The sequence below is a fragment of the Talpa europaea genome (genome assembly GCF_964194135.1).
Source record: "Talpa europaea genome assembly, chromosome: 5".
NCBI classification, from domain to species: Eukaryota; Metazoa; Chordata; class Mammalia; order Eulipotyphla; family Talpidae; genus Talpa; species Talpa europaea.
In genome coordinates this window covers 48,064,014-48,085,886 of record NC_140071.1, presented here as the reverse complement: position 1 = coordinate 48,085,886, position 21,873 = coordinate 48,064,014, and the positions used below count along the sequence as shown (strand labels likewise).

Sequence of the window (21,873 nt, the reverse complement as noted above, 5' to 3'; positions counted from 1 at the left end):
GAACCGGCGCCGCAGAGGCTGCGGGCAGCGCTCAACTGCTGCGCCACCGGGGAGGCCCTGTTGTTTACATTTTTTAATGAATTAAATATTCCCATATTGCTTTTATAATGTAAGTTGCTATGTGAGATTTTTCTCTCTTTAAATACATTAAAGTTAATTTGATATAAACACCTAAAACTTAGGAGAGGTAATTGCTTTCTTCCTGGGATTGTCATACTTTAGCTTTTTTGTATTTTGTTGCATGAACAGCTGCAGCAGGTGTGATATTTGCATGTAGGCACTAGTCTGCTGAGAAGGCCCTGTAGCTGCCTGAGAGATACAAAAAACCCAGACTTCTTGTTGTTTTATTTCTCTTTAGTTCCCTGAGAAGTGTCCTCATTGACAGCATAGTTCCAGAAATGGGAGGTGATCCCAAGTGACCTTTGTATAATGGCTTTAGTAGCAGTTAAGGGAAGACATACTCATGTTGGGTTGAAACATTTAAGCCTGTATTAACTCACAAATGAGATTAACTATATTCGCATAATCAAATTGGGGAAATTCAGTAACATTAGAGAAGATTTATGGTTTTAATCAGATATAAGCCAGTAGTTTCTGAGCTAATATTCCGGAATAGGATTATTTGAGTATCAGATACCCTCACGCTAATAGATCAGGGCAGAAGCAAGGATGGAGATCCAGAGCTGTACTATAAAAGTGTACACCCTCAACTTCTTTCTTGCTCTATATAGGAACCCAATCATACCTCATTTTTTAGTGGTGTTATTTCAGATAGTATCCTAATGAGAGCTGGTAAGAGTGATTTGCCCTGTGTCAGTGTCCGAGCTGTGCCCTGGCCTGGCAGTGACATTTCTGCCCTTAAGGCATTTACCTTGGAGAATAGAAAGAGACATCGAGTGAGTGGTTATCAGGGGACTGACTCACAAGTTTGTGAAAAACTCCAGCCTGAATGTTCTTGGTTTGCCCCTTCTTCCCACTCACCTGCTTTAGTCCTGGGAGGTGGGCCATTGTAACAACCCCCAAGAGCCTCCTTATCTTCTGGCTTTTGGGAAGTAAATTGGTACTTATTTTCCTTGCTTCCTCCTTTGCCACACTGTGGTTTGGAGGTGCTTCTGGGTCCCTCTGCTGAACACCACAACTCCTGTTGGGTGTCCCTCTGCTACTGCTGCCAATTCAGTTAAATTCTTGCTACAACTTCCCCTTTTCTCTTTCCTCAGCCCTAGGGAAGATGGTGGCTCTCTGCTGCTTCTAGCTGCCCACGAGCCCCTAGTTTTTGCTAGTTTCCCTTAACTCTTTCATGCCTTTGTAAATAGTGCTTTCATTAAACTCTCTTCAGTTACCCTGTTTGAGGACCACTTTTTTGTGCCTAGGTAATTATATAATAATCCCATTTTACAAATGAGGGAGTTGGGACTTAGAGATTCAGTGAATAAAAAAAAAAAATGGAATTAGAATCCAGGGTATTTTACCTCAGTGCTTTACTCTGAGTGTGGTGACTAGTACATTCTTGTTGCCATCCTCCAATTGAGGAGAACCCCTAGGAAAAAGTTTCTTACCTATTACATGTAGCTGTGAAGTTGGGAGATAAAACAAGAAACCTTCCCTTATACATTTAAGTGAGCATCATCTTTCACATGAACCTCTAATTCAGATTTTTATTATATTAGAATCATTTTATCAACCAGGCAGGAAAAAAAACTAATTAATATAATAAAACCTTCAGTTTGCTACTTTTTTTTCTAGACTTGGCTCAAGGTGACTATCAGTTGTTTACAAACAGCTTACCCATCTTTGAAGACCAAGTTTCAGGATATTTAGCCAATTCACCTAAATATCCAAAAGAATCGTGGAAAATGATCCTCACTAGTCATAGCCAAGTTGGAATGAACAGAGCATCCCAATGGCTGTTTTGAAGGACAGGTTATTTATTTGATTTACAACTACCAGAACTTAATCATACTATCTGAGGCTCATCACGCTGCATCCTGACTATGCATTCATTACCTAGCCCTACAGAGAAACTCTAGGCTGACTAGGATGACTGTGCCTGTGAGGACACCTTCTGCATCACTGCTTTATCACTAGAGTGTTCTTTGAGACAAAGTACCTAATGTTTAAGGGCTAAGTCCTCATGTCAGACTGCGTTGGTGCCAATCCAGGCTCTAAAATAATCACTCTGTGCCTTGGTTTCCTCATTTGATGAGTAGAAATAACAGTGCCTGCCTAGCACAGCTTTTGTGAGAATAACATTCATTATGTCAAGGGCTTAGGGTAATATCTAGCACAACTATTAAGTGCTCAGAAGTGATTTTGGATGGACTTGTTTTTAGTGCTGTGATGGTCATTATCATCTTCACAGTCTGGGACTTACATCGATTCTTCCTCTCTCTGTGTAATTACATTTCTCTGTGGGTTGTGCCTATCACATTTCAGTGAACTGGTTTTTTCTTGGAAAGAATGTAGAAAGTAACTCCACAGAGTGCCTTCTTTTGAAGACATTATGTCTAGAACATGGAATATGAGAAAAAGATCCAAAAGAGGAAGAAAGGATCAAGCCTGGTGGGAAAGTGAGCATGTTAGTGCAAGCTTATAAAACTGTCACTCACAGAGTCACTACTTAGGGCCTGGTGAATCTTGACCACGTTGGGATTGCTTCCTGCTCTGGTTCTCTTGTTAAATAGCCAGGTACTTGGGCTATCCGGTCACCACCATCTGTGCCTCTGGGTCCTCAGCTGGCAAAATGTTAAACACTTGTGGTTTCCCTTCCTTCTGGTTAGCCTGGTGGACTTGATGGACTTGGAGACAAGCGTCCCTCTTGCGTTGGGCATGTAAAAGATATCAGAATTAAGGCAAGTTTTGCCTCCCTTAAGAAAGCAAGAAAAAGAAATCCCCATGTGCCATAAATAAAGAGGGCATCCAATGCATGAGTGCTGAGTAGGAGTCGCGGCAGGATGGCACAGATGGAACCTCAGGCCTGTGATGAGGGGTAGGAAGTGGCACCTAGCACTCCCTGCAAGTAATCCAGGGCTCAAGAAGAGCTGTTCGACCCACAAAATGGGGCTCAGAAAAACCTACTCCCTGGCTGGGGAATGGCTGTGGAAGGAAGGAAAGGAACTAGCAAGAAACTAGGGCCCAAAGCCTGCATCACTCAATGATGAGGTGGCTGAATTCTGAGCTGTGTGATCTGAGCCCCCTCCAGGGGAGACATGAACACAAAGTTGTCCAAAACCGCTGGAGAAAGTTCAGGGAACTACAAAAAGGGACTGGACTATAAAGCTTTAGCTGATAAATATTTCTACTCTGTTTCTTAAATTTTCTATAGGGAATGTTGTAATAAATACCTTTTCCCACTCTTCAAGTAAAATAAAAACCCATGTTATGATCTATTATTAAAAGTCTTAGTTAGCTTCCAATAGTCTGATCCTATTTCCTTGAATGAAAATGGTATCACAGTAAAACTGGGTTATAACATGTATGGTTTTGTCATAATATGCCCCTGTGTGTTATGTTACATGGATTGCTGTAACACACTGAATGGCTGCAGTAGTAAGTTGTGTGCATGATATTTGTGTGTAATGGGGAGCAGAAAGAATGTGAGTCCTTTTTCACACAAACTGATGATCTGGTATAATTTTTGAGCGTCTGGGCAGGTATGAGAACACACCTGGCCACTCATGTCACCCACACCTGGGTTGAAGAGTTTTAACACTGAGTGTGTGTAAACATCTCTCTTTGCCTACCTGAGTCACTATTTACATATAATCCCTCCTCCTCTCTTCTCTTAAATTTGCAATCATCTAACAATAGCAATAAAGACCAAGTTCATTTTGCTTAAATCAAAAGAGATATGCAATGGAAGTTTAAATAAAGCACATCCTGGTTGAAAATTTTTCTGGAAGGGACTGCCACAGTGGGAGTGCCATTGTTTATAGGGAGAAAACATACACAAGTTAATATTTTCCAGAGTTTTAAATCATCTCTTCATTATAGAACTTCATTTCAATAGAATTATGACACATAAAATGGATGGAAGCAAAGGCTGTGGTAGATGTACCAACTTTTAGTTCACCTTTGTCCTATTGCACGTACACAAGCGGGCAGAGCCACATATGGAGAGGGCTGAATCTGGCCTGGCCTGGGGTCTTGGGCTTGTCCCTAGTTCTCTGGGCCTTGTTTCCCTTTTCTCTAAATTAGCGCTGTCTTGCTGGTAGGATTGTTGGGATGCTCAGTCAGGCCACTAGCACAAAGCCTATCCCGTTGACCAGCGGCAGCTGCTGTGGGACATGGTGTTTCATATCTGGAATATACCCAGGGTTTTGTCAGAGAGCAGGTGTTGAGCTGTAAACTTTATGGCTGACAGTTTAGCACATTTACTGCACAATCTCTAGACTAGTTTTATGAGATACTTGTATAAAATTTTCAGCCTTTATTTAGGCTTTCCCCCTCTGTTTAGGAATCACTTTGGTACATGTTCCCTTATGTTGATTTTTCAAATAGAGAGCAGGATTGAATGTAAAATCCACAAGTGAATCTAAGTTAAAAAATGGGGGGAAAGGAGTGTCTTCCTTATAGTAGATGACCTTACAGTAGTAGAAGAAATAATGGATCCTGAGTGATGAAAGCTTATGAGGAAAAGGATACTTTATAGTCTCAAAGTGTCTCCCCACAAATTACTTACTACTAAGGGAAAAATAGTACATTTCAGGTGGCACACATCACCTTAAGCAGGTATAAAAGGTAACAGCCCCCATGTTCAGGCAAACCAAGATCACCTTCCTTCTGATTTGGAAAAATCCTTCTGATTTGTGCATCTCTTTCCTTCTGTGTGGAAAGCATACAATTTGAGTAGTATGTTGTGTTTAAATATGAAAAGTGCATTAATTCAGACAAATCTGAATTAGTGGACATTTGACAAAATCTGTGGTCTGTAATCCTCAAAAGCATAAAAAAGTAACAAAGGCAAGGGTTGAGATTAAAGGAGGTGAGAAAGAAAAAGGCAACAAACTGCATGAGACAAAAAGCTACAAAAGATGCTGTGGGTACATTTGGTGAGACTTGAATATAAACTGTGGATTGGATCAGTGTTGAGTCAATTCTAAGATTTCTGATTTGTGTAATTGTACTGAGGTCATATAATAGAACCATATCTAGGAAAATCACACAAAATTAAATATACTGGGGGAAAAAAGAGAAATTGCAGCCCTAGACTGGAGGGCTCACCTTTGTCACAGAGCTCTCAACTATCTGGTCTGCCACATGCTTGTTCCAGTGTGAGCTTAAGAGAAGCTGTAGCATACTGGCAAGAAGAGAAAGGCATTTTCTTTGAGCATTATTGTGGATTATGTGTCTGTATGAATGCTGCCTCATTAACATTACAAATGGTGAGAACTGATGAGACCTCTGGGGGTTGTGTTTCAGACCTGTTGTGATCATTGTTGTCCAGTCATAAGTGTTTTATATAAATATTGATTTATTCTTAATGACTAAATAGCTGAAATTATGAGAGTAGTTTTTAAACTTTTTAAAAGTAATTTTCTATGCCATAAGCTAATCTTAAGCCATTCATATTGTTAGAGAAATTATTTAAAAGCTTTCCCATCTGGAGGATGATAAGTTAAACCCAGGGAGGATAAGTGAGTTCCTCCCAGACCTAGAACTTCATCCTATATTCTCCTGTGTTAGGTTCTTTCATAAATCATCAGTTCTATGTACTGTTTGAAAATACAAGAAAATAAGCACAGCTCCCCTGGGATGGTTTAGTAGTAGTTTTGGTCTTGGAAAGAGAATTATTCTGCGATACCATTTCTAATTAGAAACTTTTGGATTCTATAAATTGGTTAATGCCAATTTTGATTCAAGATCTTTCTGTGGGAGGAACCAGTGGGATCTTCTGGAAATAGTGCTGTGAGGCTTAAGCTATCTGTTGTGAGCAGCCGGATCTGTTACTCTGTTTCTGAGTGTGGATGAACTTGTCCCCAGTCCCCTGACCCAATTGTCTCCCATGCTGAGCACCTGCAGAGCAGAGGGGTTAAGGGTGAAGTGATGGAAGCCAGCACATGTACCTGTGCATCTTTGCTCCTTGCTAACTGTGGACTCTGGGTAAGGAAAATAACAAAGACGGCCATAATCATAATCATAATAGACCATACCTCACAGCACTGTGAAAATTAAATGAATTAATATTTGGAAAGAAGTTAGAATAATGCCTGGTCTACAGAAAGTGCTACATAAGTGTTTTTACTATAATAAAATAAATACATACATTTACCACTTTAATGTGATAATTCTGTGTTATTAAGTATATCCATCACCACCACCACCCCCAAACTCATTCATCTTCTAAACTGTCATGCTGTAACCATTAAACACCAACTCAACATGCCACTACCTAGAGCCCCTGATGACAGCAGGGTATGCTGCTTTTGTTGTAGAGCAACCCCGATACAAAACGGGGTGCCTGACTGTGCATTTCCCCCTAACACTTTGACTGTATGAATTTGAGTGACCTGAGTACATCATCTAAGTGGAATCTTACAGTATTTCTCCCTTCGTGGCTGTCTCTTCCACTCAGCATAATGTCCTCCAGGTCTCCATGTTGTGACACATGTCAGGACTGCCTGCTTGAGCTAATAGCCTGTTGTATATTTATACCATATTTGTTAATCCATTTATCCATCAATGGACACTTGGGCTGCTTCCACGTTTTTGCTCTTGCAAATAACATTACTCTTAACATGGGTATACCAATACCTTTTTGAATTCCCGCTTTGACCGATTTTGGGTATATAACCGGAAGTTGGTCCATAAGGTAATTCTCTGTCTAGCATTTTGAGGAATCATTTTATAGTTTTCCATAGGGGTTGCAGTATTTTACATCTCTGCCACCATGGCTGTGGGTTCCAGTATCTTTACATCCTCACTGATATCTGTTACTGTTTTTAATATAATATTTTTAGACATAAAAATATTGGGGAAATTTATTTAGTAACTGGTAGTCTAATATTATGTCTGTTAAGTTGTTGGGAGAATGGGATGAGCAAAATATTTTGCTTAGAGAAGATTTGGGAAATCTGGTTGATCAGGTACCGATTAATTAATGTTTAAATGTTTACCAGCAAAACTTGTACTGAAAGCCTGACCATGTTTCCTTCCCCCACCTTCCAGCTCTCTGCCCCTGCTCTCTACACTCCCATTGCACTTTACTTTCAAGGAGAAAGGCAAGTCATCACTAATAACCTGCTGCCAAAAACTTCCTTAGAACCAAAGAACATTTTGGTTTCTGTTGAGTGTAGAGAATGGGTTTACCCAGTTTTATCTACTAGATTGGCATCAACTAATCTTTCAAGAGTACCAGACAACATGAATGTGTAACAGGCTTGGAGCACCAGCATAAAACCAGCCCATCCTGAAAAAGGATGTGGAAAAGCAGATGGAATGACAAAGTTCTGGTTCTTCTTGGACCCGCATTTTTTCCTCTTGACGTGCTCCCCTACTTTATGAACATAGTTTCAGTGGGCACCAAGAGCACAGATGTGTTGAAGAGGGTCACATCTGTTCCTAATTCTGGAGAGCCCAGTGGACCACAGCCAGGGGTGGTGATTGGGGCATAGCCAGACCCTCAAGCATGACTGGAATAAGAGGTCAAATGCCCCGAATGAGCTGCTGCCTGGGAATAACACCTCCCAGCTGGTTCTCTAAGCCGCTGGCACATGTGCAGCCAAGTGTGAGCTAAGCTGGCGCTGGTGCCAGTTTGAGAGGAAGTGACTCTCATTGCTTGAGACCTCCATGCTGGTAGCGTGTGTGCCCATGCAGCCTGTGGGGCCGGCGTGACACCTCTCAGGATGCCAATTTTACTTTAGTTTGGATGTGAGAGCTACTTATATTTTAGATAGTGAACACACATCCGCTGTGGAGTAGGATGCAAAGTGAATGGTTTTAAAGTGTGAAACTGAAATTAGGCTGGTCATGCTAAATTGTGCCCCTGGACAGTTCTCTTCACCTCTGGTTCCTTCTATTTACTCTTTTCTGCATTTAGGGTTATTTTTCTGCAGAAAAACTCATTTATACTCAGTTTGGGAAGCTTGGAGGGGGTATGGAGTTGGAGAGAAGATGCAGAAATCCTGGCTAGTATGCCAGTTAAGAGTTAAGACTGTTACAGGAGCACACGCTTAATATGTTAGCTGTGATATTGGACAAAAGATTTCACTGTCCCCAGTCTGTTTTTACATCAGTAAAATAGGAAAACAACAGTGTCATAGATTGTTCTGGGTCATATGTGATTATACCAGTGCTGGGGAAGTTTGCAGTGAAGATATTCTGGGGCTGGCTGGGGAAGTGTAGCTGCTAAGGACACAAAGCCTCGTCAGCTGCTTCTGACAACCCCTCTATGGGAACCTCTCTTATTTATGTAACAAGGTTTCTAGGTGCTACAATTCACAGACTTCATTCTTTGCTTTCTGGATGTCTTCTCTGTCCTTCAACTATAAACGCATGACAAAGGGATACCCAGGACCCCAAACCATTAAGGTGTGCTCCACGACTCCCGTTTGTCAGTGTGGTGTTGTCTGATGCAATAGTGCATGGTCTAAAAAGGTCCAGCCATCCCCATATGCAAAGGCAAGGAAAACAGACTCTAGTGTGAAAGATCTTTAATTTGTGTGCATAGAATGAGAGAGAACAAAAGAAATGATTTCAAATTAGCAGACTGCTGATCAAACTCTGAAAATTACCCATTCCCCTCCCCACCATGGGCAAGTACCCAGCCAATCAGGCATGGCTCAAAATAGGCGTCTGTGACCCGAAAGCTTGCCACAAATCTAAGGCATCTTCCTGCAGGAAACCACAAGAAAGGGGGTAGGCAGGTCTCAGAGAGCTAGGACAAGAGAGACCTGAAATTTAAAATGTACCTTATCACCTAGAAGTCCAGATAACTTGACCTGGAGGTCAAGATAAGCCTTCCTACATGATAGCAAGATGGGAGGGAAGCTGGTGGGGGGAGGGCCTGGAGCTGCCCAAGACTAGCCTTAAGGAATCTACCTTCCAGAGAAACACCCATTTGGTGTGCTGCTCAGGCGCTCCCACAAGTGGAGGCGTCCATATGGCAGTGGGTGGGGCCCTGGGAGACAGCATGGGGAACCACGCATTTTGAAGAGCAGATCCAGGGCTGTTATCTTTAATCTCCATCCACATTTCCCATGACTGCAACTCAAAACATATTCAAAGGGAAAGCAAATCCTTGCCTCTGAATACCGGTGTACTAACTGAACAAGGAGCTTGGTCTGAGTGTTAAAATTAATAGTGATGACAGTAATTTATGTCAGTGACTCGACAACTGATGCCCAGTGTACAGTTCTATTGCAATTATGTGTTATTAGCTGTGCCAGGTAAATTTTGTTGAAAGATCGTTTATCAATAGATTGAAAGTCTGCCCAGGTCCTTGATGATGAGCTGTCTTCTGGTCTTCTCAATGTCATCAAATAACCTGTTTTCCTTTTAACTACACTGCTAGAAATGACTAAAACGTCCTGGGCAGTCTGCCAGTTCCTCTTCTCAAGAACTTTAGAGACCTCTGGGAGGGTAAAAGGAGTAGCCCCACTTGGGAATGTTTCCATAAAGTGGAGTCTTTGAAAGCTGTGCAGTGGGATAGAAAAGAACAAAAGTGTATCTTGACCTGCACATGCAATTTCCTCACCCTTATCTCTCCTTTCCTAGGATTCCCCTCCTAACTTCTTCCTCTCCTCCTTAAAATCAGACTTCAAAAACTCTGGTTAATCCCATCATTGAATAATCTCTAGCCCCCTTAGGGTTTTTGTTGTTGCTTTACCTATAATTAGTTTGTCCTTGTTCCAAAGGGATTTTCTAATTTCCAATGTTAAATGTGTTTTCTATTAGATTGTAAAGATTATGAGCACAGATTCCTTCTGCAGCCCCATCCCTGACAGGCACTGTAACTATTTAGCCATTAGAGGACTTTGTCACATACCAAAAGAAACACATTCTGTTGTTGTATTTATTGGTTTTAATTATAAGGCATTTGGAAGGCATGTTAGGAGTCTGCATTGCCATAATTCCCTGCCAGTGTTTTTCACCTAGTGGACCACTAACAAGAATAAAATTCCCTCACTTGGCTTCATAATTGTGGACACTTCTGCTGCACAAATGCTGGCAGGGCTTTCTTGTCTGGAGTAGAAACAATGACTTAATTCTGAAACTGTATTCAAATCCTCTAAGGAACTAGTGACTAACACACAATTTGGCCTTCTCTGGTCTGTAGTAGACTTACAGCGTGAGGGGATTCACACACATTACCGTAGTCCAGGCCCAGCCAAAAAAGAAATGCCTGAAGGAAGTCAGTTATTTATGTCTGAGGAAGAACATGAATTACTTTAAGGTTGCTGTCCAGCCTGCTGTATCAAGATCTTTGCTTTTGGGTCCGAAGAATCTTATCTGAAAATCTTGGTGTCTTTCACTGTGTTTACAATCCTAATTCCCTAAACCTGGGGGCACCTACTTAGCATGAGCATTCATGTTTAGTGTTAGAACATAAAGCACACAATAAGGAAAAACCAAAATGTTTTCAGCTGTGTTCCCTAAGTGGGCAAATTGTTTCCAAAATGAGAGCTTTTCCCAGGGTGTTTTATACTCTTTCCAAGTGGTTTACAAAGTCATAGTTTGTATACATTCTCTTCACCCACTCTTGCCAACTCAACTCCCCCTGTCCACCATTCCATTTCCTCCTACTGCTCCCTGTACTGTTGACATAAAAGAAAAATATGTTTGCTCTAATATAATAGAGTACCTTCAAAAGTTTGATAGAATCTAGTCAAGTTGGTTTTAATACAAACCAGCTCTGTAATCTACCTCTGAGGCCTTGAGCAAAAATCCCCATTTTAGTTTTAGTCAAGTGGAGATAATAATACTTGTCCCTCCAGCTAATGGGTTTTGTATTCATATAAGACAGTTTATGTGTTAATACTTTATAAATGTATCTGACTTCTCTGAAACACAAGAGCCCAGCATATTTGGTTCAAGTCCTGCTGCTTAATGTTGGTACCAATGTAGTATATTATGATTTCTCACAAATTGATCTCCCACAAACCCTAAGTATGTGAACTTGTTAGGGGAAAAGGATGTCCTGGACCCACAGTCAGGTACCCCGTTTTGTGTCGGGGCTGCCCTATAACAAACTGATGCTAATTTTTGTATCCAAATTAAAAATGAAAGAAGCTTCTTGTTCACGAGGACTATCCTAAAATGCATTAGTCCAAGATGAAGTTGAAATCTCTTCTTCAACCAAGACTGTATTGTTGACATAGCCACATTTGCATAGTATGATCCATTTGAGAGCTGAGTTTTTGGCATGTCTTAAAAACTGACTGCCCTGAATCGTGTGTTAATTCACACTCACTAACAAACAACATATGCTTGCATTAATAGCGCCCTTCTGTTCCCCATCGCAGCCTTCTGAGACTGTTGCGTCAGTTAAACTTCTCATCAAAATGTAAGATTTAGATTTCAAGTTGGTTCCTTAGTATATCCCTGGAACAGTGGGAAGCTTTCTTAATTTTTTCTGTTTAATTATGCAAACTTGTCTTTTTGTAAATTAGCATATTGGGGTAACTTTCTGGTGCTAAGCCATGTGCAGTTTCCACCTCCATCCTCAAAGTCACAAAATGAGTTGGCTGCTACTTATTGGCTTCCTTTTTCTTCCCCCAGACCATGCTCTTCTTCATCCTGTTCATTCCTGTTCATTCCATTGCCAAATTCTGCCCTGGCAAATCATCAGGGTGTTTTTGTTCTAATTCAGACTTGTAAGGTCTCATGTCACGTGGGCTTGCTGCAGCCTTCTCTTTCTTCTCCAGAGGAGGTTGTTTCTGTTCACCCCATTTCACTTCCCTCTTACCCTACCTATTCGTTCTCATTAGCTTATTATAATCAAGCTATTAATTTAGGCAGCAGTCTTCCCATAGGGTAGTATGGCATGAGTTGTCTTCTTCTCTGTTGTCTTTGAATCTCTGTGATTTTCATTTTTGCACAATAAAGCAGACTAAATATTCATCATACATTTTGAATGACTGTCAACCTTTACTACAAGTGCAAATGGATCAATTAGGTGCATGAAAGTCACCCTTTGCCATGACCTTGCATTAAGGCTTCTCTTCCTCAACATATTTTTCTGTAACTTAATTTTAAAACAAATTTAATTTTTCACTATTTCTGATATAAATATATTAAAGTGATCCATGTCACTATAGAGTATTTGAAAAATGTGTAAGAATCAAAAAAATTAAGGGAAAGAACAACCCAGAACCCTCCATTTCAAAACAGGTAACTACTACCATCTTGGTATTTCCTTTTACAGTTCACCGCCCCCCTTTATTATATAGTACACACAGTAACAAATAACTTTATCTAATTATCATAAAAACACATATATAGAGCATGTGTGTATGTGTGGGGAAATTAAAATTGTGATTTTCTTTGTACAACTTATAATGCATTCAATCTGTCAGTTACACGGGAGATAGATGCCAAAGCCACTGAGTGCGGGCAAAATTGATATAATCAGTTATCTTTGAAGAACTAGCCGATATAATTATGTTGTTTTTACTTTTTATAATTTGCTTATTTAGTAATTGACTATAAGTTAGCTATTAAGTAATTTAAAACACATTTCATATGTTTAACATATGATTAAACACAATTAACATATCATAAAAAAGACAAAAAAACTCAAGTGGTCTATAATATTCTTCCCATTTTACAGATGAGGGAACAGTCTAGTTGTGCTTGACTATCCATTACTGACTAAATGTCACATTGTTACAGGCACATTAAACCCCATAACCTTTCCACTCAATGTCACCCCTATTTAGTAGATATCTTTGTCAATTTCAGCAGAAATTCACCTAAGAGAGGAAGTGGGAGTAGAACAGAGGATAAAAAGATAAAAAAATGTTAAATTTTCTCAAGTGCATTGTCAACATTTATCGATCCTATAATAAACTTTGTTTATTGCTGTGCTCTAACATGTAAGTGGCTTTATCTTGTTTTGGTCTTGTTTCAACTCTTGCATTCCTGATATAGCCTAACTTGGCAATACTGAATGTGATCCTAACATGCTTTCCTTTGTTGGGCGACATTTGAGAGTTCTCCATCTCTGAGCAATAAGCCTGTAATTTTACTTTCTATTCTTATTCAGTAGAGTAGCATTGCTTTGTATGGTTTCCAGCGGGAAGTAAGTCACATAACTCTATCTGCTGATTTTAAGTTGTCAGCAATACTATCAGTGACACCCTCAAAAGAGCCTACTGGCTGCTGGGCTTGTCAGACATTTACACATGGGGGTCCGTGGCACTAGGGAATAGTAGGGAAACTGGAACATCAGAATCTGTTGTTTTAATTCCATACTCTGCCATTTAACTGTCTTTATGATTTTAGTATTACATAAACCTGATTTAACTAAACTTTTTGAGTTTGTTTCCTACCATAAAAGTAGAGATTCAGATTCCTGCCTTGAAGGGGATGGATGTAAGAACTGAGAGATAACAAATGTAGTAAGTGCTCATTAGCTATCAATCTCTGCTATTTCTCAAGCATGAATCACAAAATGCTTACACCGATTAGAGAAATAAGAAAAAGATATGGGGCCTTCCCTGGTGGCGCAGTGGTTGAGTGCTGGGCTGTGAAGCTGCCTGCAGCCTCTGCAGCACCAGTTCGATCCCCGGCCACCAGCGAGGGTCCCACATGGACCAACAGACCTCTTCTGCCACGCCCACTGCTCCCCTCAGCAGTGTATTTCGTCAGTCTGCCTGTTCTGTTCCCTGCTCTGGCTCTGGTGAATTTTCTCACTCTCCTGTGCTTCTGACTGTACCCAGTGTTTGTATAAATAAATAAATAAATCTTTAAAAAGAAAAAAATATATGTACATGAGACACAGGAAAAAAAAAGTCCTGTTCATAAGTAAAAGGTTGTCTAGTTTTCTTATACCTACTATTGAAGTATTTGTGATTACTTTCCTCCTAATAGCTAAGGAAATTTTGGAATAAGACTCCCTACAGGTTTCCCTCACTATCTGAAAGTAGAACATTTTGATTTGGTATGATTTGATATCATATTGGGGTGGGGGTATCTGGAATGTTCATTTTTTTTTGGTATATAAGTGAATGATAATAGCTTTTCTAGACCCAAAAAATAACCTACCAAATCCTACCAAATAGGAACATTTTACTTTTTTAAAAACTTTTTTATTATTTTTTTTATTTTTACATCATTGTTCATTTTTAAACAATATTTGCTTCCCCACACCCCCTCAGGTGTAGTCCCCATAGAGTTTCCTTCCGCAATGCACCCGTGCACCTTCACCTCAGTCCCCTGTGCTCCTCCCTCCCTCCCTCTCACCCCTCTCCCTCCTCCTCCCCTGCAGGATGTCTCTGGTTTATAATTGTCTGTTTTTGCTTTGTTGTGTTTTGTACTGTTGTTATTTTTTTACACTGATGTCTTATTTGGTTCCCCTATATTCCTGCTATAAGTGAAACTGTTATAGGGCAGCCCTGATACAAAATGGGTTGCCTGACTATGGGTCCTCACCCACGCGCTTAAAAGGACTTATCAATGCTCTACTGCAGGCACACATGAAAGGTTAATAAAAGGTTTATTTAGAAGGGAAGGGCAAATGAGGAAATGTACAGCTCCGGGAGAAAAGTGGGAGACAAAGTTTTAAATGCGTCCTACCCGATCTGCTGATCTGGAATCCCAAATGGCACTCTGAGAGCTGGCCGCAAGCCAGGAGCCATGAAGCCAGGAGGCGAGCAAGAGAGCGAGCCCCCCAAGGCCCACGTGTCTGGTTTTTATACCAAACCTGGCTGCTTAACTCCACCCTCAGGTCCCAGCCACTTTCCCTTTGGTAGTGACGGGATTTGTCTTTCCCAATGTCTTGATGGCTTTGGTCTGGAGTGGGGGTGGAGTCCACAAAGCCTGCATGGGATTAGCTCAGGACATCCTTTCCCCCTAACAAAACCATCTGATATTTTTCTTTTTCACTGAGCATATTTCACTGAGCATAATTCCTTTTAATTCCATGCATGTTGTTGCAAATGGCATGAGTTTATCTTTTTTGATTGCTGAATAATATTCCATTGTGTGTATATGCCACATCTTCTTGATCCAGTCATCTATTTTTGGGCATTTGGCTTGTTTCCAGGTTTTACCTATTGTAAATAGTGCTGCAATAAACATAGGTGTACAGGTGTTTTTTTGACCAGTGTTTTTGTGTCCTTTGGGTAGATCCCTAGTAGTGGAATTGCCGAATCGTATGGTAGCTCCATTTTTAGTAGACTGAGGAACTTCCAGACAGCTTTCCATAGTGGTTGAACCAGTTTGCTCTCCCACCAGCAATGTAGGAGAGTTCCTTTTTCACCACATCCTTGCCAACATTTGTTGTTGTTTGTTTTTTTGATATGTGCCATTCTTACTGGTGTAAGGTGGTATCTCAATGTGGTTTTAATTTGCATTTCCCTGATGATAAGGGATGTTGAACATTTTTTAATATGCCTGTGGGCCATTTGCATTTCCTCTTTGGAGAAATGTCTTTTAAGTTCTTCTGTCCATTTCTTGACTGGATTGTGTATTTTGTTTTTGTTGAGTCCTGTGAGTTCTTTGTATATCTTTGTGATCATATCTTTGTGTATATCTTTGTGACCTTATCAGTTGACTGGAGTGCAGAAGATTTTTTCCCAATCAGTAGGGTGTCTCTCTGTTTTGGTTAATGTCTCTTTTGCTGTGCTGAAGCTTTTCAGTTTGATGTAATTCCCAGGTGTTTATCCTTTCCTTGACTTTCTTTGCTTTGGGTGATGAGTCTTTGAAGATGTTATTGAGATGTATGTCATGTAGTGTTTTACCTGTATTTTCTTCTATATATTTTATGGTTTCAGGTCTTATGTCCAGTTCTTTTCTCCATTTTGAGTTGATTTTTGTGCATGGTGAGAGGTACCGGTCTAGTTTCATTTTTTTGTATATGGTGGTCCAGTTTTCCCAGCACTATTTATTCATCAAACTGCCTGTGGAACATTTTACTTTTTGAATAGCAGGAAAAACCTGTATTTCTGGTCTTTTAAGACACTGAGCTCTATAGAAATACTCTCTGCTATTCTAGGTTTTTGGGAATAGTTTGTGAGAGGCAAAGGAACAGAGTGTTAGCAGGGACTTAGTACTCCTTGAAAAACGGGATTGTCATTATATAACCTGCTAAGACTGCTTAACATTTGTAAAAGATCCTGATTCCTATGGTATATTAGTAAGCCTCTATGTTCTTAAAATTCTCATTATCTATGAAGAGCAGGGAGAATCATTTTAGGCCTGACTCTGAATAATTTGGGGGCATTTTGTATCAATCATTTTATGCATAAAAGGTTCATACCCAAGTAGAGACGAGTTGAATTCTTTTCCCTTATTATAAAAATAGTAGCAACTCATCCAAACTAAAGATTTTACAATTACCTTCTGTAATTTTAGCTGTTGGAGTTAAAAATTTTAAATTGGACTTGGAAACTTGACACTCCATTCTTCCTTACTGAGATCTGAGGGGGAATGACAACGTGTGTAGGCGTAGGCAGTGAGCAAATGGAATTTTCCCTCTGCCTACTTGGTAGCAAAAGAGGTAGTTTGGTTCCCAAAATGTTTTTTCAAAGTTATAATTCTAAGGAATCCCACATCTAGGAATCATCGTCTTTAATTCTTCTCCCAAACTGAGCAAAGTCCTAGATAGACCCCTCCCTCTCATCCCAGTCTGCAGCTGACCAGAGTCTTGACATGCGCCTTAATATCTACATGGCCTGCTTTGAGTTTCTGGATTATTTATTTATTTTAAAGATTTATTTGTGCATACAAGAACTGAGGTGTAGACCAGAAGTATGGGGGGTGAGAGGGCTCACCAGAAACAGGGTGGAGAGCAGAACAGGCAGATCTTCTGAAATACACTGCTGAGGGGAGCAGCAGGTGACAAAGGAGAGGTCTGCTGCACCAAGTTGGTTAGTTCCCTGGCTGGGGGCCAAACTCGTGTTGTGGTGGCTGACAATAGCTTGATAGCACTGAGACTTTAATCCCTGTGCCACCAGGGCAGCCCCTCTAGATTATTTAAAAAAAAAAAAAAAAAAAAAAAAACCTAGACATTCTTGTTCAACTTTGCACAGTGGACCAAAATTAATTTTATTCTCATGTGTGAGTTAGGTGCTATGGGCTTTGAGGTCCTGTTTTGATAGAAGCAGGTGCCATGTTAGGTGCTCAAATAGGATTTCATTCTTGGGGGGGGGGGAAGTTTGTGGTTTTTTGTCTCAAAGTGGGATCAAAGAACTCTCCTTCACATGTAGAGTTTTGTGCTATGCACATCTAAAGTGTATTTGCAGAAAAGAATAAGCTATTTTCACAAAGCCTGAAATATGTCCACATTTTCCTGAATAATTACAACATAGAAGCTTCCTAATTATCTGAACCCTAGTGACCTTACTGAAAACATAACACCGGTAGCCAACCAGGGACTCTTAACTCTTGTTAGTAAACCACGTAGATTTCATGTGTGTTGTCCTTCTTCCCCCACCTAGAAAATTCTCCTAATGCTGGACTGGAAGACTTAGGGATTTTGTGTTTGTGAAGGTGGCTGCAAGTCCCTTATATACTTGTCTAACCTGAAAATCCTCAGAATTGTGTGTTGATGTGTAACTTTGGAAAGTTCTTCGAAATGTGTGCTGGGGAGAAGTTCATGGAAAGGTGTGGGGGCCTTAAGCTTCCCTTTAGCATTTAGGATTGTATGACTGTGTTACCATCAGGATGCTGAGCTTGGTGTAGAACTAACCCCTTGAAGGACACAGCCTTTTGCCTTTTAAGCACAAAGCTGAGTATTCCATTCAGCCTTTATCAACACCTACTCTGGACGAGGTCTTCGGTAGGGATATAGATGAATGACATGCCAACCCCCATGCTCATTGTCTTGTGTTTTAGTGACTGATGAAGCCCTTGTTTTTAACACGAAAAGTGGTGATCTCTGTCGTTTCTGATTCTTTAGAGTGTGTCTGGTTGGTAATAACTTCAACCTCAGGTTTGCCTATTTTTCTAAAGACTGCATTTGATCATGTGGTCCTTTACAGCTTCAGATTAAGTAGCTGTGAAATGTTCAGGAAGCTGGTGTGAAGCCAGAACAACACATCATGGGTCACATTTACTGTATGTATCCACTTAGTGAAAATTTTGGACTTGTGGATTCTCTCATTTTTATAACTGCCCCCCTCTCCTGCCCCCCGCAGTCTTAAGGTCTTGAAATCAATTCTCTTCCTTCTAGTGTCTTTTCTTGGGCTATCCTCACCAACTCTGGTAACCATTCCTTAAGTTCTGAAAGTGTGGAAATACCTGTTTAGGTATTCTGCCCCAAATAAATCTGCCCCAACTCTTAACAAGGTGACTCAAAGAATATAAACAAGAATAGGTGGAAATTTGGGGTCCCACCAAATAACAACATGTACTTGTGCTGCTAACTTCTGGCATGTTTCTATGAATTGATGATTCATATCACATTCCTAATCGCCAGCTTTTCCTTAAAGGGAAACACCTTAACTAGTACCCTTTTATAAAACAGATTTCCAACCCTAGTTTTTTACATTCTTGCTGATCCTCCTTCCAGTATATCCCCCCATAGCTAAGCAGTCTATAGTTGTGCCAGACTTTCTGTTGTTTATTATAACTTCATAATGAACTTGATGTGTCATATTTGTTACTTTGTGATCAGTCTCTAGGACAGACAGGCCCAGAAGAGCCCCTCAAATATTTGTTAAACAGGTGAGTGAATTTTATCAAAGGAGCTGATGGCCCTGATGTTTCTGTGTGTCAAGGGAGGGAGTAGATGAAATTAGTAACTCACCCTGCCACTCCTTAATGAGTGAGGTAGGTCTTGAACTAATTTTACACTGGATTTTGTGGGCGATGGACTCTAACATTCCTTCTGTCTGTAACTCACAATTCTCTTTCAAAGCCCCCTCTACCAACATGCTCTTCATTCTGTTCCTTAAACTTCTGAATAAACCCTACCTTATCCTGTGGTTTCCATAGAACAGTATTGCCTCAAGAGGTTGTCAGCTGACATTACAAATGGGATATTGTGAATTGCTGATGCTTCAAGAAGTTGTGCCCTTGCAACGTTCATGTGTTTCTTAGAGTTTGGAGGAGCAAGTAAAGATGAATTTCAGAGGAAATCACAGATGATCAAGTTGCTTTAAAATAAAAGCAATTCTGAAGCCACTTAAATGAACTAGCCCTTGGGTTTGGTAGTGACAAAGGCCTTTTCCAACTTGCTTGGAATTTGCAGAATGTGGCAAAGAGCAGCAGGGGCTGCAGTGTCAGGGACTCAGTTCAGCCTGGCTTTGCTGTCCACCTAGCCAGTTACCACAGGTAGTTGACCTTAGCTTCCTTGATTTTAAGAAAGAAATAGTGTCTGTCTCTCAGGGTGGTCATGAGAACCATAACTAACATAGAAACGTGCTTCATGGGCAGTAAATCCCTATCCTAAGTGAATTCTTTATCAGTCCATTAGCTTCTTTAAATGGCCAGTTATTACCCATACCAGTGGCGTTTGTCAGAAGGAGATACTTAGTAAATGTTGAGTAATACAGAAATATTTGCAAGCAACCTGTGTAACCTAGAAGGGTCTGCCTTTGCTATGAATACAACTCTCTCAAACTCTTTATTTTGGCCTTGACTTTGACAATGTGGCATTCCCTGCCACTGAATGAAGGAAGGGGTGGCTAAAGTGTGTGGGATTTGAAGGGTGGTGGGCCAGGTAAAAGGGAAGGAAGAGGTGTGTTCAAAGAATCCTAAAGACAAGCTATATTTCTTTTGCTTCATCCCCTGCCCCACCCCGCTGCTTTGACTTGTGCCCTGATTATAGAATCTGTGAGTCGAGCGTGAGTTGAGTGAAGTCTGTGGACTGACACTGTATTTGTGCCATCATGACTAGGTTCTTATTTTAGTCAGTTAAAGTGTAAACTGAACTTACTTATTTTGAAGGGATAGCTCTTTGTTAATCTCTCCTGATAGGGGACAATTTATCAAATGTCTTTGTGGTGGATGCTGCCTGAACCAGGAAGCCTGGACACCCTGAGGTGTCTTTTAGGAGTTTACTATTAAATGCATCCATATAGGAGGTGCAGGAGAGAGGGTGTTTTAAGTGAAGACAATCAAGGAAGACTTGGGAAGGAGTGACCCTCTACTTGAGCCTTAAAGAGAGGTAGCATTCCATTAGTTGTGGCCAATATGTTGCAATTGCAAGTTTCAGGTGTAGGGGGATGTTTTTTTAATTTTAAGTCAAATCTTCTCTTTAGAGTTTGACAGCCCCTCAACAGCTCCCCTGGGCTTGTGGAATCTTGCTTGGCTTGTGGAGGCGACTGGGGGCAGAGGCCTAGAGACTGAGTGTTCCATGGGCTTTTGCTACATCCTGGGTGTGTTGGCAGGTGATGGTAGGTGCTTCTTGTGAATATGACCCCAGTGCTCACATTTAAAAGTCAGGGTTGTAGGTGAGCACAGGGATTCCCACTAAGGGTTTTATATTGTTCTCAAGCTTTAATGTGGTTAGAAATGGGAAACATTCTTCAGACTGAAGTTAAAATGGGAAATTGGAAGTCATGGAGTGGCTGGGGATTAATGTTAGGAAGAGTGGAGATGGAAGATTAACGGATATGTGGGCATGCCAGGTATGTTTTAAGAAAACCCAGGATAAGTAAATCATAATTTTCAAACTATGTTCATTATGATGTAATGGCTAGCTTACTTGGAAGGTAACTTTTTTGTTTAAAGATTTATTTATTTATTTATTTATTTATTTATTTATTTATACAAGCACTGGGTACAGCCAGAAGCACGGGAGGGTGAGAGAATTCACCAGAGCCAGACAGGAAACAGAACAGGCAGACTGACGAAGTACAATGCTGAGGGGAGCAGCGGGCGGCAGGAGAGGTCTTTCACACCATGTGGGACCCTCGCCGGGGTCCAGGGATTGAACCAGTGCTGCAGAGGCTGCGGGCAGCTTTGCAGCCCAGCGCTCAACCACTGTGCCACCAGGGGAAGCCCTGGAAGGTAACTTTTGAGCAAATATTTGAGTGCGCTCTATGTGCAAGGATTGATGATAGACACCAGGGAGAAATAAAGGTGAACCAAGCGTCCTTTCCTCTAAAGAATCCCATTTGAAGGATTCATGTCTGGCTTACAGTAGGGGCCTCTGTGATAACTGATAAACATGTGAGCCAAGTGTTGAGCAGAGGATATGGATTCTGACTTGGAATTTTGTTTGTGAAGATGTCAAAAATATACCCCAGAGACGTGGCTGAATGCTGTTGAAGATGCAGGGAGAGGAAGTGCAGTCAGAAATGGACACTGTTCTCTACAGTAAAATGTGGCTGAATTAGGGAAGTTTATAATCTAGACTTGTGCTGGAAGAGTGTTGGCTTAAGTTCTCATTTGTTTATTTCTTTAACAGCAAGGCTAGCCTCTTAAAGGCTAAGATATATGTGGAGGAATTTTGTAGAGGCATCTATAAAATAAGATTTAGGTTGAATGAGAAGTCTTAATTCCCTGAAGGACTGGGAAAATTGAGGTCCTTGCAAATTCTTTGTTAAACCCCAGAATTTCCAGAATGGTCCAATCTGAGCCACTGGACCAATTCTCCACAAGTTTGTAAGAAAAATTGATGCTCTAATTAACATGAGACAATTTAAATCCTATGGCATCATGTCTATGAAATCTGGTTACTGTTCTCATTCCAGTTAGTAATTTCAGCCCATTCTTCAGTACTACATATATTTTTTGCTAAAAATAACATAATATTACAATAAATAT

At 40.6% G+C, this 21,873-nt stretch overlaps 1 protein-coding gene across 1 annotated transcript in view; it reads left to right on the top strand.

The window, feature by feature from the left end:
* The window catches only part of IQGAP2 (IQ motif containing GTPase activating protein 2), a gene marked incomplete at its 3' end in the record, with an annotated part of 261,119 nt that overhangs the window by 19,387 nt on the left and 219,859 nt on the right, over positions 1–21,873 (top strand). The window lies entirely within an intron of this gene.